The 21,024-nt window shown below is 34.6% G+C and overlaps 3 long non-coding RNA genes across 3 annotated transcripts; 2 read left to right on the forward strand and 1 right to left on the reverse strand.

Annotated features, from left to right (window-relative positions):
- Window positions 1-818: 818 nt before the first annotated feature.
- Window positions 819-3,614, forward strand: LOC117296943. The gene is made up of 3 exons (XR_004519826.1): window positions 819-2,319; window positions 2,894-3,078; window positions 3,555-3,614. It is a non-coding gene; the product is annotated as an uncharacterized LOC117296943 (long non-coding RNA).
- Window positions 3,615-3,636: 22 nt separating this feature from the next.
- On the forward strand, window positions 3,637-5,681 carry LOC117296260. The gene is made up of 3 exons (XR_004519731.1): window positions 3,637-3,686; window positions 4,152-4,301; window positions 5,128-5,681. It is a non-coding gene; the product is annotated as an uncharacterized LOC117296260 (long non-coding RNA).
- Window positions 5,682-15,631: 9,950 nt separating this feature from the next.
- Window positions 15,632-18,130, reverse strand: LOC117296763. Its single transcript, XR_004519790.1, has 3 exons — window positions 17,308-18,130; window positions 16,640-16,770; window positions 15,632-16,191 (listed from the first exon to the last, which is right to left on the reverse strand). It is a non-coding gene; the product is annotated as an uncharacterized LOC117296763 (long non-coding RNA).
- Between the last annotated feature and the right edge of the window lie 2,894 nt (window positions 18,131-21,024).

The following is a 21,024-nucleotide window of genomic DNA, read 5'->3' on the forward strand; positions in this document are numbered from 1 at the left end:
GTTTATTTAAAATTGTCATGATTTTATGTTTAAAACATTGTAACAAAATTCCAACTTTAAACACTTTAACCCACACCAAAACATATTTAAAAGTAATAACAATGCAGTCAAATATTCAGTCAAATCAACATTCATTTTATGATTAATGTATGATTTAGGAGTTGTAAATCAAGAATTTAGACTTACTAAATGAAAATTTACATATTCCCAAAATCAGCATGACATCAATTCTGAATGTAGATCTTTCTAGCAAAAATTGTATTAATATATCTAAAAACAAATAATTGGTAAAGTAAAAGTATAAAATTAATAAACACTATAGCTTAAGGATGATTAATGTTTGATTTCGGAGATGTAAATAAAGAATTTAGACTTACTAAATGATTATTTTACATATTCCTAAAATCAGCGCTACATCATTCCTGAAAGAAGACATTTCAAACTAAAATATTAAAACATTTTAAACTGAGTTTTAAGATTATAAACAACAACGCTGCAGCGCTTGCTCATTAAGATCAAATTTTAAATTAAAATAATGCGGAAACTGTAAGCAAATACTGCGCTCTTTTAAAGCTACAAAAAAATAAACCAAGAAGTTGGCAAGAGAGAAAAGGGATGGGCGAAAAGGAGCAGCCATGAGAGAAAGACTTCAGTGGTGCATAGGTACGTATGGGTGGTAAGACAGTGGGTGCGTTCGTTTAGCTTCCCTGGGTCGACCCCGGTGTGTGGCTGTTTTTTCTTCCAGGACGAACGTGGGTAATCATCTGCACACGTTTGTCCTGGAAAAAAAAAACGTCACACACCGGGGTCGACCCAGGGAAGCTAAACGAACGCATCCAGTAAAGGCCTAGAGTATTAGTTTTGGCCTAGAGTATTAGTTTTGGCCTATAGATATAAGACTAACTCTCTACTCTTTCAACAGGTTTTGATGGAGATGGGTTAAGTATAAGGTGTGACTGGCGTAGTACTTAGTCTTGATTTCAAGACGCTCAATCTAATTTCATTTGCGGTGACACAACTCACCCAAGGACAGTAAAACAAGATCCAAACAAAATAATGTCTTGAACCAAAACTAAAACTTTAGTCTCGTTTCAAGATGTTCAATCTCATTTTATTTGCGGTGCAACAACTCACAATGGACGGTAAACACACTATCCTAAAAAAATACAAGATAATGTCTTGAACCAAAACTAAGAACTACGCTGTCTTTAAGTAAACGCAGAGCTTGAAGATGAAGACTCTCCCTTTGATGTCACTGGGTGAGACTGGAGGTCAACTGGAGGTCAGCAGCTTGGAGCAAAGTATCGGGTATAAGTATTGGCAAGTGTGAAAGAATAGCAACCCTTTCCAAAGATCTAATCCGTTCTACTTACTTGAGATTTAACATTTATTTTCCACATCCACTGACCGGCTTCCAGGCCATAGTTTCTTTTGTTTGCTTTCCAGAGTCTGGACCCGTTCCTCCTGAAAAAGATGTTGTGGAAGATGACGTGCAGATAAAGCGGGCATGAAACTCCCTTTGATATCGCCGATTCATGACCTGAGGTCACTGGGTTTGATGAGGTCTTTGCAGCAAAGGTTATAAGTATCATGAAAGGTATAAAGTTTGAGGACAAGTGTGAAAGAAAAGTTTTTTCTCTCCACTTAGCTTCTTACTTTCATTTTAGCAGCTCTGAACCTTTCAAAGGTTAGCTGTTATCTAGAGCAGGCTAGTCAAAACATTGAGACAAATTAAGAACTCACTCCGCGGTAGTGAAGTTAATAACGAGAAGTCCCCTCGATCCACTTAAGCTAAAAAAGAAGTCTGAGCCGATTTCCTACCTTCATCTCAAGTAGTGGCTCATATTAAGCAGGACTGTTCTTTTCAGAACTGAGAAGTCTCCCAAATTCCAGAAATCTATACCCCACTGCAGTAAAAAAGTCTCCCAATTTCCGAAAACCTACTTCGCGGTAGTAGAATATCCAGCAAGACAAGTTCTTTTCAGAACATAATCTACAAAGCAAGTGCATTGTGGTACCGCATAAACCACTCTCTTACCTTGATGGTGGCATCGAAGCCCTTCACCTGGCTGAGGACCAAGCTATGCCTGAGGACCAAGCTATACTGGCTTACAAACAAACCACATCATCACCACCGCAAACCAAACATTGACACCTCGCCATGTACTGTCTCTAATCCCATATTACCTTGTTTCTTTTTTTGTTTCCCATAGTCTGAACCTGATTTTCCTAAAGAGGATGTTGTGACAATCAGATGGCAGCTCTTGTACACCGTAGATGACATGGGTTTGGTATGGCTATTTGAGGTAGCCCCAAAAGGTAACCTTCAACAAACATTTCTTCAATAAGAGAGTAGATCATATTTCATCTTGAAGATGATGAAGTAGTTTCCATGAGCTGATGAGATGCCTACCAGTAGGGACAGGAGTCATGCAAAAGATTTAATAATGTATCAAGTTATAAAGTTACCAACTACTGGTGCCGAAAACTGCCTACTAATGAGTGGGACAACTCGACCGAGAAATTTGGAAGATCACAAACAATTACATGAAGATAACCGGTGTTAGTTGCCAGACGAAAGTGATGTGGCTTTTTAGCCTCTTTCTTAAACGAAACATTCCCGTATGTTGGACAACTCGACCAAGAAATTTAGAAGATCACAAACGAGCTCTTCATCAAAGTAGTGATTACTTTGGAAGGAAAATCGAAACATGCAGAAGAAATAAATCAGATTTTGATCCACTGTTTAACCAGCAGTCTAAATACTAGTATGAAGAATTGATTAGAGCTGAATGGGAGTTTTCTTGGACATGCAAGCACTTAGACTTAACTTTTTTGTAGACAAAGAGTTTACCAACATTAATCTTTAAAAACTATATATTTTTGTCTAAAGATTGAGAAGAATATCTTGGAGATGGCATACACCCAAACTTGAGGCTACACTCGGGACGGTTTTTTGACTGGCCACCAGCTGAAGAAGGACTGTCTCAAGTTTAGCCAGATGATTTTTCCACTACAAGTTAGTTCAACCGTTCAAGTGACAGAGCGATGTTGAGTATAACCACAACAGACCACTAGGTAAGTTTGAAAGAAAAACAATCTAAAACCTTATTTTAAAAGAGAAGTTTCCAACCCAAAAGTTTTGCAAATGTGTTAATGATCTTTTTGAAGGTTTTAACTCGATTTGAAAGAATATACATGCATACGCATCATTTTAGATTGTAATATGCAAACTAAATGGTGAAAACTTCACGAAATCAGGAAGTCAACATTTTCAGAAGAAGATTTTGTTTGTAGTACCAAAAATTGAACAAAACCTGGAATATTGTGACATAAAAGTTCGCATTTTCATTGAGGTGAAACATGAGTAGTGCTGGAGGAAATGTTTCTTTGTAAGCATTCAGACTTGACTAGTCCTCAGAACAACCGAGTTTAAAAGAGGATTATCAAAATGAATCTTTGAAATTGTCTTCGACAGGTTGATATAATGACCTTGAATATGACATCTCAATTCTAATTGATAATAATTTATTTTTACTGACCACCTGTTGAAGAAGGACTGTGTCAAATCTAACCAGATGACTCCCACTACAACCCTACAAGTTCAACCCGTCAAGCGACGTTTCGATGCTGGGGCTAAACAGCACTTCTCGGACAGATGCAAAAACACACCAACAGACAACTCCGTAAGTTGAAAAAAAAAACTAATTCTAAATCATTCTTTGAGAATGTTTATCCCACAAATTTGGAAAATGAGTCTATGTTTGATGCTCCGTGGGTTTTTAGATGAAGAGAAATTCCATCCAACTTGAGAAATTTGCATCTTTGAAGGGTTGAAATCGTTGATTTAAAAGAATACGTTCATTCTAATTCTTAAGTTTGTAATGAACAAACCATACAAACAAACTGGTGGCAAAACTTCATTATATTTGGAGGTAAAGTTTGTCAGATAAAGAATACTCAAACACAGAAGGTCAACAAAAGCTGGAAAATTGTGTCATATTGTGTTCACATTGTCACTGAGCTGAAGAACTGATTGAAGCTAGGGGAGAATCTCCTTAAAGCATTCAGACTTGACTATCCTTAGAACAACTTAAACTTGTTTTAAAAAGAGGATTATCAAAATAACTTTTTTAAATTTTAAACCACAGGTTGAGATGATGACGTTGAAGCTGAAGGACTGTGTCAAGTCTACCCAGAAGACTTTCTTGTACAAGATTAACCTTTCAAGTGACGTAGTGATGTTGAGGCTAAGCAACACTTTTTGGACACGAGCAAAAATACCAACAGCAGACAACATGGTAAGTTTGAAATGTTTTCATTATAAACGATCTTTTTGAAGAGAAGGTTTATCCCACAAATTTGGCAAATGAGTTGAAGGTTTCAATGGTAGACTTTAGGACGCTAGATGGCAGCAGACTTACCAGGTACATTTCCATTGTTTACGTAGTTCTGAGCGAGCACACATGACCGAGAACAATGGATTTTACCTGGTAAGTCTGCTGCCACCAAGCGTCCCAAAAGTCTCCCCGATTTGAAGTACTACATTGATCACGTTCTTAATAATGTTGTAATAAAAACACAATACAACAAGCTGCTGGGAAAATTTTTATAAATCAAGAGGTCAAGTTCAACCGAAAAAATATTGTTTTTAATTAGAAAATATTAAACAAAACCTGAAATGTTGAGTCTTGTGCTTGTTCAATAAGTGGATCGAAGAACTGGGCATGATTTAATAAAGCCTGTAAGCGTACAAACTTACTAAGCACATACAAATTTTGCTTAAAGGCAGTTATTTCGTGACCTCAGATTTAGAACTTGAGGTCTCGAAATCAACCATGTAAACGCACCCAACTTCGTGTGACAAGGGAGTTTTTTCTGCCATTATTATCTCGCAACTTCAATGACCAATTGAGCTCAAATTTTCACAGCCAACTGTGAAGGCTAGTCTTTGACAATTACCAACAGTGTCCACTGCCTTTAAAAGAGGATGGTGGCCAGCCAAAATTGAACTGGATGAGTCATTTCTTTGTACGCATTTGACATGACTAGTCCTCAGAAAACTAATCATTTATTTAAATAGTTTACCAAAATTAATCTCAGAAAATTAATCGATTTCTACGACAGATTGATTTGATGACCTTGGAGATGACATTGAGGCTATTCAACACTTTTTGGACAGAGTGCACCAGCCGAAGAAGGACTGTGCCAGTCTAGCTCGATGACTGTGTGCAACAAGTTCACTGAACCGTACAAGTGACGTAGGGGTGTTGTGGGGGATCTAACCACCACTTTGTGGACTGAACAGCTGGAGATCTTCGTCATAGTCCAAATGACAAAGGGACAATACATGATAGAACACTTATCAGAGCAAACTGTCCTCATAAAGGTGATTTTACACATGGTTGTACCATGGAACTTCGTTGTAGTTACTTAATATTGTTCACCATCAAAAGCTTCAATGCTTTTTGGACTGTCGCTGACTTAAAAGGACTGTCAATTTTAGCCAGATGATCACCCACGCTCAACTGAAACAAAATGGACCATGATGGCGCCTGCTATGATGACGCTTGAGTGGAGGACCACATACATGAAGAACCATAGGACCAGGGCCAATTTCATAGAGCTGCTTAGCCAGAAAATATTGCTTAACAACTTTCTGCTAACAGAAATGAGCAGGATACCAGTCACAAATTATGACATGTAAGTTTGGCTGGTACCCTTATTCTGTTAAGCAATATTTTATTGTGCTTAGCTACTTATTTTGGTTAGCAGCTCTATGAAATTGGGCCATGCTTAGGGTGTGTCTGAATGTGTGGTTGTGGCTATGGCTGCAGCTCTTGCTGTGGGTCTCATACCATACTTTAAACAAGTTCATGTGAGGATCAAGCCGTATCCACAGCCACTATTTCAGACACAGTCTGTTCAGTATTGTTGTTTACTCAATAGGCTTTTCTTGGATTCATCAAAATCCCATACCAATATTGTACAAGTAGCTAAACTTCTCACATCAGTTGATTTGATAACATTGGCAGCCTATCTCGCCAAGGATTGTATTGCTCATCATGGATAATCAAATTTATTAAAACCAAGTACAGAATGCTTTGGATTTTGATGGAGTCAAAGTAGTTAGGAATGCAAGTCAAAAGATGGTGCATCTTTTTTGTTAAGTGAAACCATCAATTCAGGTAGCCAAATATTTCAGAATACAAGCAACGCAGTCTTTGAACCTTGTTTTGGTACTTTTTGCCAAACACATGAACATTGTTGACTAAACAAGTGAAAATACCAGAAACAATTAACAGTTGGTAGCAGGAAAATTGTTTACTTATATTTGACAGAACTTAGGTCACTAAAGTTCTTTGACATGTTAGACATCATGGCAACAAAGCCACAATTGGATTTAGTTGTTTTATTTTGGTACACTGCTTTGTGAAAAAATTAATGTGAAGGAAGGAATGACACAACCTGCAGACAAAATTGCAATAAAACTTTGCGGGATTAAGTACGATCATTTGCATACATGTATGTCCTAGTATTAAAACCATTTAAAGTATCATTCCTAAGACCACACCCTGTTCAGCACAAACCACTTTTTTATCTGCGCATTCAGTAACAAAACAAATAGTGTTACTTATTTTAAAACATTCCTCTTGGCTACTAGCGCAAAAAAAAACTGAAATTGTACTAGATCATTTAACAATAATCAATTTTATTGTAGTGTATATTAATTGTAGTTTATCTAAAGTAATTGTTTATTTTATATTTAAATTTGTTTGTGATGTTGGTTTTCTGAAGTATTATTTGACTGTAATAAACAATCATATTTCTATGTGACAACTCCTTGCATTTATTGTTCCACAATTTTGTTGTTAAGGGGCTGTATACGTTTGACTGGTTATGGAAAAAAAGAGTAACTTTTTGACAAAACCCCTTCAGATTTTGTGCAATCTCAAAGTACTGAGGTTATGAAAAAAGAAACAACTTGTATCTCAGACAAATTGCAAACCGAGCCCCTTTGAAAAAAGATAACACTTTTATCACAAACAAACTTTATCTGAAAGACATTACTTGTGCGTTTCAAATTTGAAAAAATGCACAACCCTTTATGCATTTTAAAGTTTTTAGAAAATACACAAGGCTATAGCCTCGTTCATTTGATAGCAAAAATATACCAGGGTTTTTTAGCCGTGTATATTTAGAGCAAAATTTCATAAATGCACAAGGCTTGTGCATTTTAGAGCAAAATTTGAACAATAATCAAGACTTCTTCGTTTTAGAGCAAAAAAGAAAACACACAAGCCTCGTGCATTTCAGAGCAAAATTTGAAAATTACACAAGGCTATTATTTTATACACCTCGATTCACATATTGCGTCCAAGCAAAAATAAAAAGACACACACACGGGAATTGAACCCGGGTCCCGTAGCTCCCAGTCTAATACATTCTTAGACTAGCTGCGGCGCCAGTTACTAAGTTACCGAATAATAAATACCTAAAGAACAATATTCAATAATTACAGGAGGCTTATTATTCGTATGGTAACTGGCGCCGCAGCTAGTCCAATTATTGGACCCGGGTTCAATTCCCGTTTGTATGTTTTTATTTTTTGCTTCGACGCAGTGAGTGAATTATTTAAGTAGTATAAAAATCATCTCCAAACACCAACGGGCACTGTGGTGACACGGTACACTGGACAGTTTAATTGTGCGTGCATTCCAGAGTTGGGATACCGGTTCGAATCCTACCCGTACCAAGAGGGACAACAAATACAAAAATATTATAACCAATTTGAGCCACACATTTTGCTTGTCAAATTTTGCTTGAAAAAAATCTATAAGGTTATATATAGCCTTGTGAACTTTTGCTTTGGAAAATGTTGCTTGAAAAAGTCTACACGGCTATATAGCCCTGTGAACTTGTCAAATTTTGCTTAAAAAATTTGCATGAAAAAGTCTACAAGTGAACTTGTCAAATTTTTCTTTAAAAACAAAACAAATTTTGCTTGAAAAAAATCTATATGGTTATAGCATTGTGAACTTGTCAAATTTTGCGTAACAAAATCTTTAAGGCTATAATCCTTGTGAACTTGTCAAATTTCAAGCACAATTTGACAAGTTCACTTGTAGACTTTTTTATGCAAATTTCAAGCAAAATTTTACAAGTTCACAAGATTAAATTTTTTTCAAGCAAAATTTGAAACATTCACAAGGCTATAAGCCCTATATAATTTTTACTTGTAGACTTTTTCAAGCAAAAAATTACAAGTTCACAAAGATTATAGCCTTAAAGACTATTTTCATGCAAAATTTAAAAATTTAACAAGGCTATGGCCTTGTAAACTTTTTCAAGCAGAATTTGACAAGTTCAAAAGATTAGATTTTTTCAAGTAAAATTTTACAAGTTAACTTGTAGACTTTTCATGCAAATTTTCAATCAAGATTTGACAAGTTCACAAGGATTATATAGCCTTAAAAAATTCCAACCTAAATTCCAAAATAATTGCGTGTTCAAAAGATTCGATTTTTTTCAAGCAAAATTTGGCAAGTTCACAAGGCCTTATAGATTTGACAAGTTCACAAGGCCTTATAGATTTTGTTAAGCAAAATTTGACAAGTTCACAAGGCCTTATAGTTTTCCTTCAAGGATTATATAGCCTTAAAAAATTCCAACCTAAATTCCAAAATAATTGCGTGTTCAAAAGATTCGATTTTTTTCAAGCAAAATTTGGCAAGTTCACAAGGCCTTATAGATTTGACAAGTTCACAAGGCCTTATAGATTTTTTCAAGCAAAATTTGACAAGTTCACTTGTAGACTTTTTCAAGCAAAAAATTTAACAAGGATTATAGCCTTAAAGGCATAGCCTTGCAAACCTTAACACTAACCCTAAGCCTTAAAAATTTGTTCAAGCAAGTGTTCACAAGATTATATTTTTTCAAGCAAAATTTGAAAAGTTCACAAGCCCTATATAATTTTGTCAAGGACAATTTAAAAAGTTCACAAAGATTATAGCCTTAATAATTTTTTCATGCAAATTTGAAAAGTTCACAAGCCTAACCCTAACCCTAACCCTAACAAACCCTAACCCTAACCCTAACCCTAACCCTAACCCTAACCCTAACCCTAACCCTAACCCTAACCCTAACCCTAACCCTAACCCTAACCCTAACCCTAACCCTAACCCTAACCCTAACCCTTACTACCTTAACACTAACCCTAAGTTCACTTGTAGACTTTTTCATGCAAATTTTAAGCGAAATTTGACAAGTTCACAAGGATTATAGCCTTCAAGATTTTTTCAAAGCAAAATTTGACAAGTTCACAAGATTACATTTTTTCCAGCAAAATTTGACAAGTTCACTTGAAGACTTTTTCATGCAATTTTCAAGCAAAATTTGACAAGTTCACAAGGGTTATAGCCTTAAAGATTTTTTAAGCAAAATTTGACAAGTTCACAAGATTCGTTTTTTTCAAGCAAAATTTGACAAGTTCACAAAGCTATATTATATTTGACAAGTTCACTTGTAGACTTTTTCATGCAAATTTTCAAGCAAAATTTGACAAGTTCCAGAAGGATTATAGCCTCAAAGATTTTTTTCAGCAAAATTTGACAAGTTCACAAATTATTTTTTTTTCATGCAAAATTTTAAAAATTTACAAGTATACATTTTTTCAAGCAAAATTTGACAAGTTCACTTGTAGACTTTTTCATGCAAATTTTCAAGCAATATTTGACAAGTTCACAAGAATTATGGCCTTAAAAAAACATTCAAGCAAAATTTGACAAGTTCACAAGGTTCGAATTTTGTCAAGCAAAATTTGAAAAGTTCACAAGCCTTAAAAAAAAATTCAAGCAAAATTTGACAAGTTCACAAGATTCTATTTTTTTTCAAGCAAAATTTATCAAGTTCACTTGTAAACTTTTTCAAGCAAATTTTCAAGTAAAATTTTACAAGTTCACAAGGGTTATAGCCTTAAATATTTTTGTAAGCAAAATTTGACAAGTTCACAAAATTAGATTTTTTTCATGCAAAATTTGAAAAATTTACAAGGCTAACCCTAACCCTAACCCTAACCCTAACCCTAACCCTAACCCTAACCCTAACCCTAACCCTAACCCTAACCCTTACCCTAACCCTAACCCTAACACTAACCCCTAAGCTTTACAGATTGACAAGTTCACAAGTGTTATAGCCTTAAAGATTTTTGTAAGCAAAATTTGACAAGTTCACTTGTAGACTTTTTCATGCAAATTTCAAGCATAATTTGACAAGTTCACAAGGGTTGTAGCCTTAAAGATTTGTTTAAGCAAAATTTGACAAGTTCACAAAATTAGATTTTTTCAAGCAAAATTTGACAAGTTCACTTATAGACTTTTTCATGCAAATTTTCAAGCAATATTTGACAAGTTCACAAGAATTATAGCCTTATAAAAAAATTCAAGCAAAATTTGACAAGTTCACAAGATTCGATTTTTTTAAGAAAAATTTGACAAGTTCACAAAATTTGATTTTTTCAAGCAAAGTTTGACAAGTTCACTTATAGACTTTTTCATGCAAATTTTCAAGCAAACTTTACAAGTTCACAAGAATTATAGCCTTAAAAAAATTTAAGCAAAATTTGACAAGTTCACAAAGCTATAATTGCTAAATTCACTTGTAAACTTTTTCAATCAAATTTTCAAGCAAATAATGACAAGTTTTCAAGGCTAATAATAGCCTCAAAGATTTTTTAAATCAAAATTTGACAAGTTCACAAATTATGTCTTTTTCATGCAAAATTTGAAAAATTTACATAATTACATTTTTTCAAGCAAATTTTGACAAGTTCACTTGTAGACTTTTTCATGCAAATTTCAAGCAAAATTTGACAAGTTCACAAGGATTATAGCCTCAAAGATTTTTTCAAGCGAAATTTGACAAGTTCACAAGATTAGATTTATTTCATGCAAAATTTGATAAGTTCACAAGGCTAACCCTTACCCTAACCCTAACCCTTACCCTAACCTTAACCCTAACCCTAACCCTAACCCTAACCCTAACCCTAACCCTAAACCTAACCTAGGCCTTATAGATTTTTTTCAAGCAAAACTTGATTTTATTTCAAGTGAATTTAAGTCTCCAAGTTCACTTGGAGATTTTTTTATGAAAATTTTCAAGCAAAATTTGACAGACTCACCAAAATTATAGCCTTTAGATATTTTCAAGCAAAATTTGAAAAGTTCACAAGGCTATATAGCCTATAGATTTTTTGAAGCAAAATTTGACAAGTTCACAAGAATTATAGCCTTAAAAAAAATTAAAGCAAAATTTGACAAGTTCACAAGATTCGATTTTTTCAAGCAAAATTTGACAAATTCACAAAGCTATATTTGACAAGTTCACTTGTAAACTTTTTCAATCAAATTTTCAAGCAAATAATGACTAGTTTTCAAGGCTTATAGCCTTAAAGATTTTTCTAAGCAAAATTTGACAAGTTCACAAAATTAATTTTTGTCATGCAAAATTTGAAAAATTTACAAGATTACATTTTTTCAAGCCAAATTTGACAAGTTCACTTGTAGACTTTTTCATGCAAATTTTCAAGCAAAATTTGACAAGTTCACACAAGGATTATAGCCGCAAAGATTTTTTTCAGCAAAATTTGACAAGTTCACAAATTAATTTTTTTTCATGCAAAGTTTGAAAAATTTACAAGATTACATTTTTTCAAGCAAAATTTGACAAGTTCACTTGTAGACTTTTTCATGCAAATTTCAAGCATAATTTGACAAGTTCACAAGGGTTATAGCCTTAAAGATTTTTTTAAGCAAAATTTGACAAGTTCACAAAATTAGATTTTTTCAAGCAAAATTTGACAAGTTCACTTATAGACTTTTTCATGCAAATTTGCAAGCAATATTTGACAAGTTCACAAGAATTATAGCCTTATAAAAAAATTCAAGCAAAATTTGACAAGTTCACAAGATTCGATTTTTTTAAGCAAAATTTGACAAGTTCACAAAATTAGATTTTTTCAAGCAAAATTTGACAAGTTCACTTATAGACTTTTTCATGCAAATTTTCAAGCAAATTTTACAAGTTCACAAGAATTATAGCCTTAAAAAAATTTAAGCAAAATTTGACAAGTTCACAAAGCTATAATTGACAAGTTCACTTGTAAACTTTTTCAATTAAATTTTCAAGCAAATAATGACAAGTTTTCAAGGCTTATAGCCTCAAAGATTTTTTAAATCAAAATTTGACAAGTTCACAAATTAATTTTTTTTCATGCAAAATTTGAAAAATTTACAAGATTACATTTTTTCAAGCCAAAATTGACAAGTTCACTTGTAGACTTTTTCATGCAAATTTTCAAGCAAAATTTGACAAGTTCAAGTTCACAAGGCTAACCCTTACCCTAACCCTAACCCTTACCCTAACCTTAACCCTGACCCTAACCCTAACCCTAACCCTAAACCTAACCTAGGCCTTATAGATTTTTTTCAAGCAAAACTTGATTTTATTTCAAGTAAATTTAAGTCTCCAAGTTCACTTGGAGACTTTTTTATGAAAATTTTCAAGCAAAAATTAAAGCCTTTAGATTTTTTTCCAGCAAAATTTGACAACTTCACAAGATTAAATTTTTTCAAGCAAAATTTGAAAAGTTCACAAGGCTATAGCCCTATATAATTTGTTCAAGCAAAATTTGACAAGTTCACAAGGCTATATAGCCTATAGATTTTTTGAAGCAAAATTTGACAAGTTCACAAGGATTATAGCCTTAAAAAAATTTCAACAAAATTTGACAAGTTCACAAGATTCGATTGTTTTCAAGCAAAATTTGACAAGTTCACAAGATTTGATTTTTTTCAAGCAAAATTTGATTTTATTTCAAGCAATATTTGACACGTTCACTTGTAGACTTTTTCAAGGATTAGATCCTGAAAGATTTTTTCAAGCAAAGTTTGACAAGTTTACAAGATTATATTTTTTTTCAAGCAAATTTTTTTTAGTTCACAAGGTAAACCTTTTCAAGCAAAATTTGACAAGTTTATAGATTTGTTTCAAGCAAAATTTGAAAAGTTCACAAGCCTGATAGATTTTCTTCAAGCAAAATTTTGTTTTATGTTTGTGGCTCAAATTGGTTTTAATATTTTTATATTTTGTAACGGGGGTACGGATTCGAACCGGTGTCCCAACTCTGGATTGCACGCACAATTGAACTATCCAGTGCACCGTGTCACCACAGTGCCCGTTGGTGTTTGGAGATGATTTGTATACTACTTAAATAATTCACTCACTGCGTCAAAGCAAAAAATAAGAACACACACGGGAATTGAACCCGGGTCCCGTAGCTCCCAGTCCAATACATTCTTGGACTAGCTGCGGCGCCAGTTACAATACGAATAATAAATACCTAAATAATAATGATAAGTACACAATCTATAAGGCTAAAGCCTCCTGTAATTATTGAATACTATTCTTTATGTATTTATTATTCGTTAACTTAGTAACTGGCGCCGCAGCTAGTCTAAGAATGTATTAGACTGGGAGCTACGGGACCCGGGTTCAATTCCCGTGTGTGCGTTTTAATTTTGCTTGGACGCAATGAGTGAATCAAGGTGTATAAAATAATTGCCTTAATGTGTAATTTTCAAATTTTGCTCTAAAATGCACGAGGCTTGTGTGTGTTCTTTTTTTGCTCTACAATGAAGAAGTCTTGATTATTTTTAAAATTTTGCTCGAAAATTTCACAAGGCCTTGTGTATTTTTCAAATTTTGCGCTAAATTACACAAGGCTTGTGTTTTTTATAATTTTGCTGTAAGATGCGTGTAATTCTCAATTTTTGCTTTAAAACTAGCCTTGGGCATTTTTAAATATTTGCTCTAACACGCACAAGGCCTTGTGTATTTATGAAATTTTGCTCTAAAATATACAAGGCTAAATGCCTCGTTTATTTTTGCTCTCAAATGAACGAGGCTATAGCCTTGTGCATTTTTTCAAATTTAAAACGCACAAGTAATACTTCTCAGATTAAAGTTTGTTTGTGGTAAAAGTGTTATCTTTTTTCAAAGATGCTTGGATTGCATTTTGTTTAAGATACAAGTTATTTTAGTACTTTGAGATTGCGCAAAATCTGAAGGGGTTTTGTCAACGCAGGAAAAATAATTTGCAATTGGAAAACACAACCTGAGAAGCGTTACCGCTGAAACACTTCTGAGATTTGCATTTTTCGCATTTTTTCAGTCGAAAGTGATATCTTTTGCATAACCACAGTACTTCGAGTTCGGTTATGTCTACAAAGGAAGAATACTTTGTAATTTTTTGCTCTAAAATTGGAAAACACAATCTGAGAAGCGTTACCGCGGTAACGCTTTTATGATTCAAAGTTTGGAGGTCAACAAGTTACAGTTTTTCCCCCCATAACCAGCCAAACGTATACAGACCCTAAACAAATGCAAGGAGTTGTCATGTAGAAATATGAATGTTTATTACAGTCAAATAATACTTCAGAAAACTAACATCAAAAACAGATATAAATTTAAATATAAAATTAACAATTACTTTAGATTAACTATAATAATATACACTTCAATAAAATTGTTATTATTAAATTATATAGTATAACTACAGTGTGTAGAGGAATGTTTAAAAAAGAAATAAGACTATTTGGTTTGTTACTGAATGCGCAGATAAAATAGTGGTTTGTGCCGAAGAGGGTGTGGTTTTAACGTTGATACTTTAAATGGTTTTAATACAAGGACATACATGTATGCAAATGATCGTATTTAATCTCACAAATTTATTTTATTTCCTCAAAAAACATTAAGATATTCGTACACAACTTTATTGCAATTTTGTCTGAAGATTGTGTCTTTGCTTCCTTCACATATTTTATTTTACAAAGCAGTGAACCAAAATAAAACAACTAAATCTAAGTGTGGTTTTGTTGCCATGATATCTAACATGTTAAATAACTTTGGTGACTAAGTTCTGTCAAATATAAGTTAAAATCTTTCCTGCGACCAACGGTTAATTGTTTCTGGCATTTTCACTTGTTTAGTCAACGTGATTTTAGCAAAAAGTACCAACACAAGGTTCAAAGACTGCGTTGCTTGTATTCTGAAATATTTGGCTACCTGAATTGATGGTTTCACTTAACAAAAAAGATGCACCATCTTTTGACTTGCATTCCTAACTACTTTGACTCCATCAAAATCCAAAGCATACTGTACTTGGTTTTACTAAATTTGATTATCCATGATGAGCCATACAATGCTTGGCAAGAGGCCAGGCTGCCAATTTTATCAAATCAACTGATGTGAGAATTTAGCTACTTGTACAGTATTGGTATGGGATTTTGATGAATAAAAAAAAGCCTATTGAATAAACAACGATACTGAGCAGACTGTGTCTGAAATAGTGGCTGTGGATACGGCTTGATCCTCACATGAACATGTATAAAGTATGGTACGAGGCCAATAGCAACAGCTGCAGCCATAGCCACAACCACAAATTCAGACACACCCTAAGCAGGGCCCAATTTCATAGAGCTGCTAACCAAAATAAGTAGCTAAGCACAATAAAATATTGCTTAACAGAATAAGGGTACCAGCCAAACTTACATGTCATAGTTTGTGACTGGTATCCTTCTCATTTCTGTTAGCAGAAAGTTGTTAAGCAATATTTTCTGGTTAAGCAGCTCTATGAAATTGGCCCTGGTCCTATGGTTCTTCATGTATGTGGTCCTCCACTCAAGCGTCATCATAGCAGGCGCCCTCATCGTCCAGCTCGTGTTAGTTGAGCGTGTGGGTGATCACCTAGACTTGACACAGTCTTTCATCAGTCAGTGACGGTCCAAAAAGCATTGAAGCTTAGCATGGTGTGGAAATCAATCATTGACTACAACTAGTAAAGTTCCATGGTACAACCATGTGTAAAATCACCTTTGGAGGAGAGTTTGTTCTAAGAAGTGTTCTATCATTATTATTGTCTCTTTGATACTTGAACTATGACCCAGATCTTCAGCTGTTCAGTCCAAAAAGTGGTGGTTAAATCCCCGGACAACATCCCTTCGTCACTTGAACGGTTGAACTTGTAGCAGAGAGTCAGGTAGCTAGATTTGACGCAGTCCTTCTTCAGCTGGTGCACTCGGTCGAAAAAGTTATGATGAGCCCAAATGTCATCTCCAAGATCATCAACTCAACCTGGAGTAGAAGATGAATAGTTCTAAGATTATTTTGATCAATTATTTTAATACAAGAAACACTTGTTCCGAGGAAGAGTAACGGCTACGCTTGCAAAGAAAATTCTCCTCCAACTTCAAGCAGGGCCCGATTTCATAAAGCTGTTACGCAGAAAATACTGCTCAGCAAACTTCTTTGCAAAGCCAAAGAAATGAGTTGGGCATCAGTTGCATCAATGTCAACTTTTGGGAATTTTTACTAACCGAATCTTTGAGCATGCACAACATGACTCAAGATTATGTTACACTTTTTCGAACTCTGTGTTTTCAAAAAAACGTTTTCTGTTTGGTGTGTTTCTTTTACAACCAACATGATGTGAATAAATTTATTCTTTCAAATCGAGTTGAAAACTTCAACTCATCTTCTCTTCAAATTTATCTTTTTCAATATTAGTTTTGCTCCAACTTACCAAAATGATGTTTGTGACTCTTTGCTCTGGTCCAATAGTGCTGGTCATCGCTATCTTGAACGGTTGAAGTTGTAGCAAAAAGTCACAGAGCTTTAACTGGCAAAGTTCTTCCTCAGCTGATGTAACTCAATCTGTGGTAGAAAATTAGTAATATTTTCTAAGATTCATTTTGATAAATTATTTTAGTACAAGTATCAGATGTTCTTGGATGCTTGATTTCGAGACCTCAAATTCTAAATCTGAGGTCTCGAAATCAAAGTCGTAGAAAATTACTTCTTTCTCGAAAACTATGTTAATTCCGAGGGAGCCATTCCTGATTATGTTCTGAAAGGAACTTGTCTTGCTGGATATTCTACAACCGCGAAGTAGGTTTACGAAATTCGGGAGACTTCTCAGTTCTGAAAAGAACTTTCCTGCTTATGGGTCACAACTTGAGATGAAGTAGGAAATCTGCTCAGACTTCTTTTTTTAGCTTAAGTGGATCGAGGGGACTTCTCGTTATTAACTTCACTACCGCGGAGTGAGTTCTTAATTTGTCTCAACATTTCGACTAGCTTGCTCTAGATAACAGCTAACCTATGAAAGGTTCAAATAGCTGTTAAAAAAGAAGTAAGAAGCTAGGTGGAGAGAAAAAAACTTTTCTTCACACTTTTCTTCATATACCTTACATGATACTTATAAACCTTTGCTGCAAAGACCTCATCAAACCCAGTGACATCAGGTCATGAATCGGCAACATCAAAGGGAGTTTCAGGACTGCTTCGTCTGCACGTCATCTGCCACAACATCTTTTTCAGGAGGAACGGGTCCAGACTCTGGAAAACAAACAAAAGAAACTATGGCCTGGAAGCCGGTCAGTGGATGTGGAAAATAAATGTTAAATCTCATATAATGTGTAGAAAATGTAAGAGCCGTGGAGGGGAGGGGTTATTTTTCTGTCCCACTTATACCAATACTTATACCCGATACTTTGCTCCAACCTTTGCTCCAAGCTGCTGGCCTCATTGACCTCTAGTCACTCAGGAACATCGAAGGGAGAGTCTCCATCTTCAAGCTCTGCGTTTACTTAAGACAGCGTAGTTCTTAGTTTTGGTTCAAGACACTATCTTGTACTCTTTTTTTAGGATAGTGTGTTTACCGTCCATTGTCAGTTGTTGCACCGCAAATAAAATGAGATTGAACATCTTGAAACGAGACTAAGTTTTTAGTTTTGGTTCAAGACATTATTTTGTTTGGATCTTGTTTTACTGTCCTTGGGTGAGTTATGTCACCGCAAATGAAATTAGATTGAGCGTCTTGAAATCAAGACTAAGTACTACGCCAGTCACACCTTATACTTAACTCATCTCCATCAAAACCTGTTGAAAGAGTAGAGAGTTAGTCTTATATCTATAGGCCAAAACTAATACTCTAGGCCAAAACTAATACTCTAGGCCAAAACTAATACTCTAGGCCTTTACTGGATGCGTTCGTTTAGCTTCCCTGGGTCGACCCCGGTGTGTGACGGTTTTTTCCCAGGACGAACGTGTGCAGATAAATACCCACGTTCGTCATGGAAGAAAAAACAGCCACACACCGGGGTCGACCCAGGGAAGCTAAACGAACGCACCCACTGTCTTACCACCCATACGTACCTATGCACCACTGAAGTCTTTCTCTCATGGCTGCTCCTTTTCGCCCATCCTTTTTTTTCTCTTGCCAACTTCTTGGTTTATTTTTGTGTAGCTTTAAAAGAGCGCAGTATTTGCTTACAGTTTCCTAAATGAGCAAGCGCTGCAGCGTTGTTGTTTATAATCTTAAAACTCAGTTTAAAATGTTTTAATATTTTAGTTTGAAATGTCTTCTTTCAGGAATGATGTAGCGCTGATTTTAGGAATATGTAAAATAATCATTTAGTAAGTCTAAATTCTTTATTTACATCTCCGAAATCAAACATTAATCATCCTTAAGCTATAGTGTTTATTAATTTTTTATTTTACTTTACAAATTATTTGTTTTTAGATATATTAATACAATTTTGGCTAAAAAGATCTACATTCAGAATTGATGTCATGCTGATTTTGGGAATATGTAAATTTTCATTTAGTAAGTCTAAATTCTTTATTTACAATTCCTAAATCAAACATTAATCATAAAATGAATGTTGATTTGATTGAATATTTGACTGCATTGTTATTACTTTTAAATATGTTTTGGTGTGGGTTAAAGTGTTGTGCCAAAAATACAAAGCACTTAGTAATGAGGGGATTTTGTAAGAAATTAATTTATTTTATTTAAAACATTTTTTTCTGGCTTTTTTAATAAGAGTTATCGGAAATTACTATGATTTAGTTTAAAGTTGGAATTTTGTTACAATGTTTTAAACATAAAATCATGACAATTTTAAATAAACATGACAACTGACGATTTGAAGTATCAACCCCGAAAATTCCAGTAAGACTAGTCTCCTAACTAAAAAGCATCATTGGCTTCGACCAATATGCAGCTCAAGAAAATGCCAAGAAACTCTAAAGTCTCCTTGAAAACTGCACTAGTAAGGACAACATCAACAAGATCGAAGAGCATTTTGAAGGGGAAGGGGCGGTACGAGGGGTGGGACTCTGCAAGAGAACGGGTTAGATCTCCTCTTACACTTCGATGTCTTCGTCTTGATCTTGATTTAGGACAACTTGCGTTATCCGACCTCCACTATTGTACTTATTGTAACTTTGTTCTCCTTTTTTTGAGAAACATATTTTCTGTTCTTTTAAGAACAATCAAAAGTCATAAGAGAAAATTGTCTACATGTGCATCCAGTTCTATTGAATTATTGTTTAATCATGTGGAAAACACATGAATTTTGTTTTCAAAAAGTGCATCAACGTTAACATTGAGCAAGGATTTTTTACTTGAAAGTTGAAGAACGTCTCCATAATTTTTTACTAGATTGTGTTTGCTGCCCTTCGAGAGATAAAAAGCAATTAAGGCTTTCAGGGATGAAGGGCAGCATTTTTCAAACAATTCATTTGTTTTTCTTTGAAAAGTTGCAGTTCGTTTCCATTATTCTAGAGTGTGTTTGCTGCCCTTTTAGAGGTAAAAAGCAATTAAGGCTTTTAAGGATAAAGGGCAGCTTTCATAAAAAAAAGAATTGCCCAAAAAAAACCGTGGAGGTCGGATGGTGCCAAGTTTTCCTTACCTGAATCCGGCGATGACTCCAGCGAGGACTCCAAAGTTACGTCCACAAACCACATATCCATAGATAAACTCCCATCTGTGCACTGTCTCGTGAGACTCGTCGGCACAAAGATAGGAGCACCTAAACAAAGAAAATAAAGTTAGAATTATTTCGTTGCCTCAAAATATTATACTAAATATTAATATTTTTTTCATTTAACAGCTAATTTTATTTTAACAAATATTATACTGACACAAATTTGAGCTGGAAGCTCCGATGCCCGTTCCTCCATATAGCATATAGTTAGCTACAAGCTCAAATTTGTCTCAGTGTGGTTCCCATAACCCAGCAGCCACATCTTTCATGACTGCCCTGACTTCAGACCACCAAAAGGTGAGCAGGGACTCGGAGAACTAGACTAGGATACCACCAAGTGGCTTGCAGTCACTAAACTACCTAGGCCTATCTAAATTTCATAATGTTCACCTTGGTCAATTTTTTTAACGAAAACAAATTTTACCGTTTCTCGGAATTAGTTCCCTCGAAATCAATTTAACTCAGAAACATTAATTGTTCATTCCTATTTCACTTGTTTACAAAACAATCCAGTAATAACATAAGCCTAATTATTGGAATGGAGGCAAACCCTGATAAGCAGGTGAAGCCTTATGTTAAAGACAATAATGGGTACAAAACAGATATAACGGGAAAAGGGACAGGAAACAAAAACACAATTCAAATAATCAGTTAATTAACAGCTAACATGGTTACAAGGGAAAAACGATAACGTAAAATGTTTTGTCACTCTACTCTAGTCACTCTCAATGTTGTTTCTCTTAACAAAGAAACATGACTACTAAGTGACATCACACTGAAACAGAAAACTTATTCAAGGGGTGGAATAGTATGGGGATGAACAAATATGTTAATACACTTGAAGAATTGACTTGCGACAAAGCCACCAAGGTGCCATACAAATGTATGTCATTGCCAGTAAAAGTACAACATTGTCAATGAAGTAGCAGTAAGAACAATTCAGGATTTAAGTGTTTTTGTTTGGGGGGGGGGGGTTAGGTTCATTTTAATTAAAGTTTCATTAGTTTCAAATTAAGTTAGCAGAGAAGCCTTAATAACGGAAGTTTAAAGTCTTAAGTTTGTTGGCATGCAAAACAACTTTATAACAAGTTGATATAGGTAAAAGATAATAATATGCTATCTTGACAATGAAGGG

Source organism: Asterias rubens, chromosome 11 (assembly GCF_902459465.1).
Source record: "Asterias rubens chromosome 11, eAstRub1.3, whole genome shotgun sequence".
NCBI classification, from domain to species: Eukaryota; Metazoa; Echinodermata; class Asteroidea; order Forcipulatida; family Asteriidae; genus Asterias; species Asterias rubens.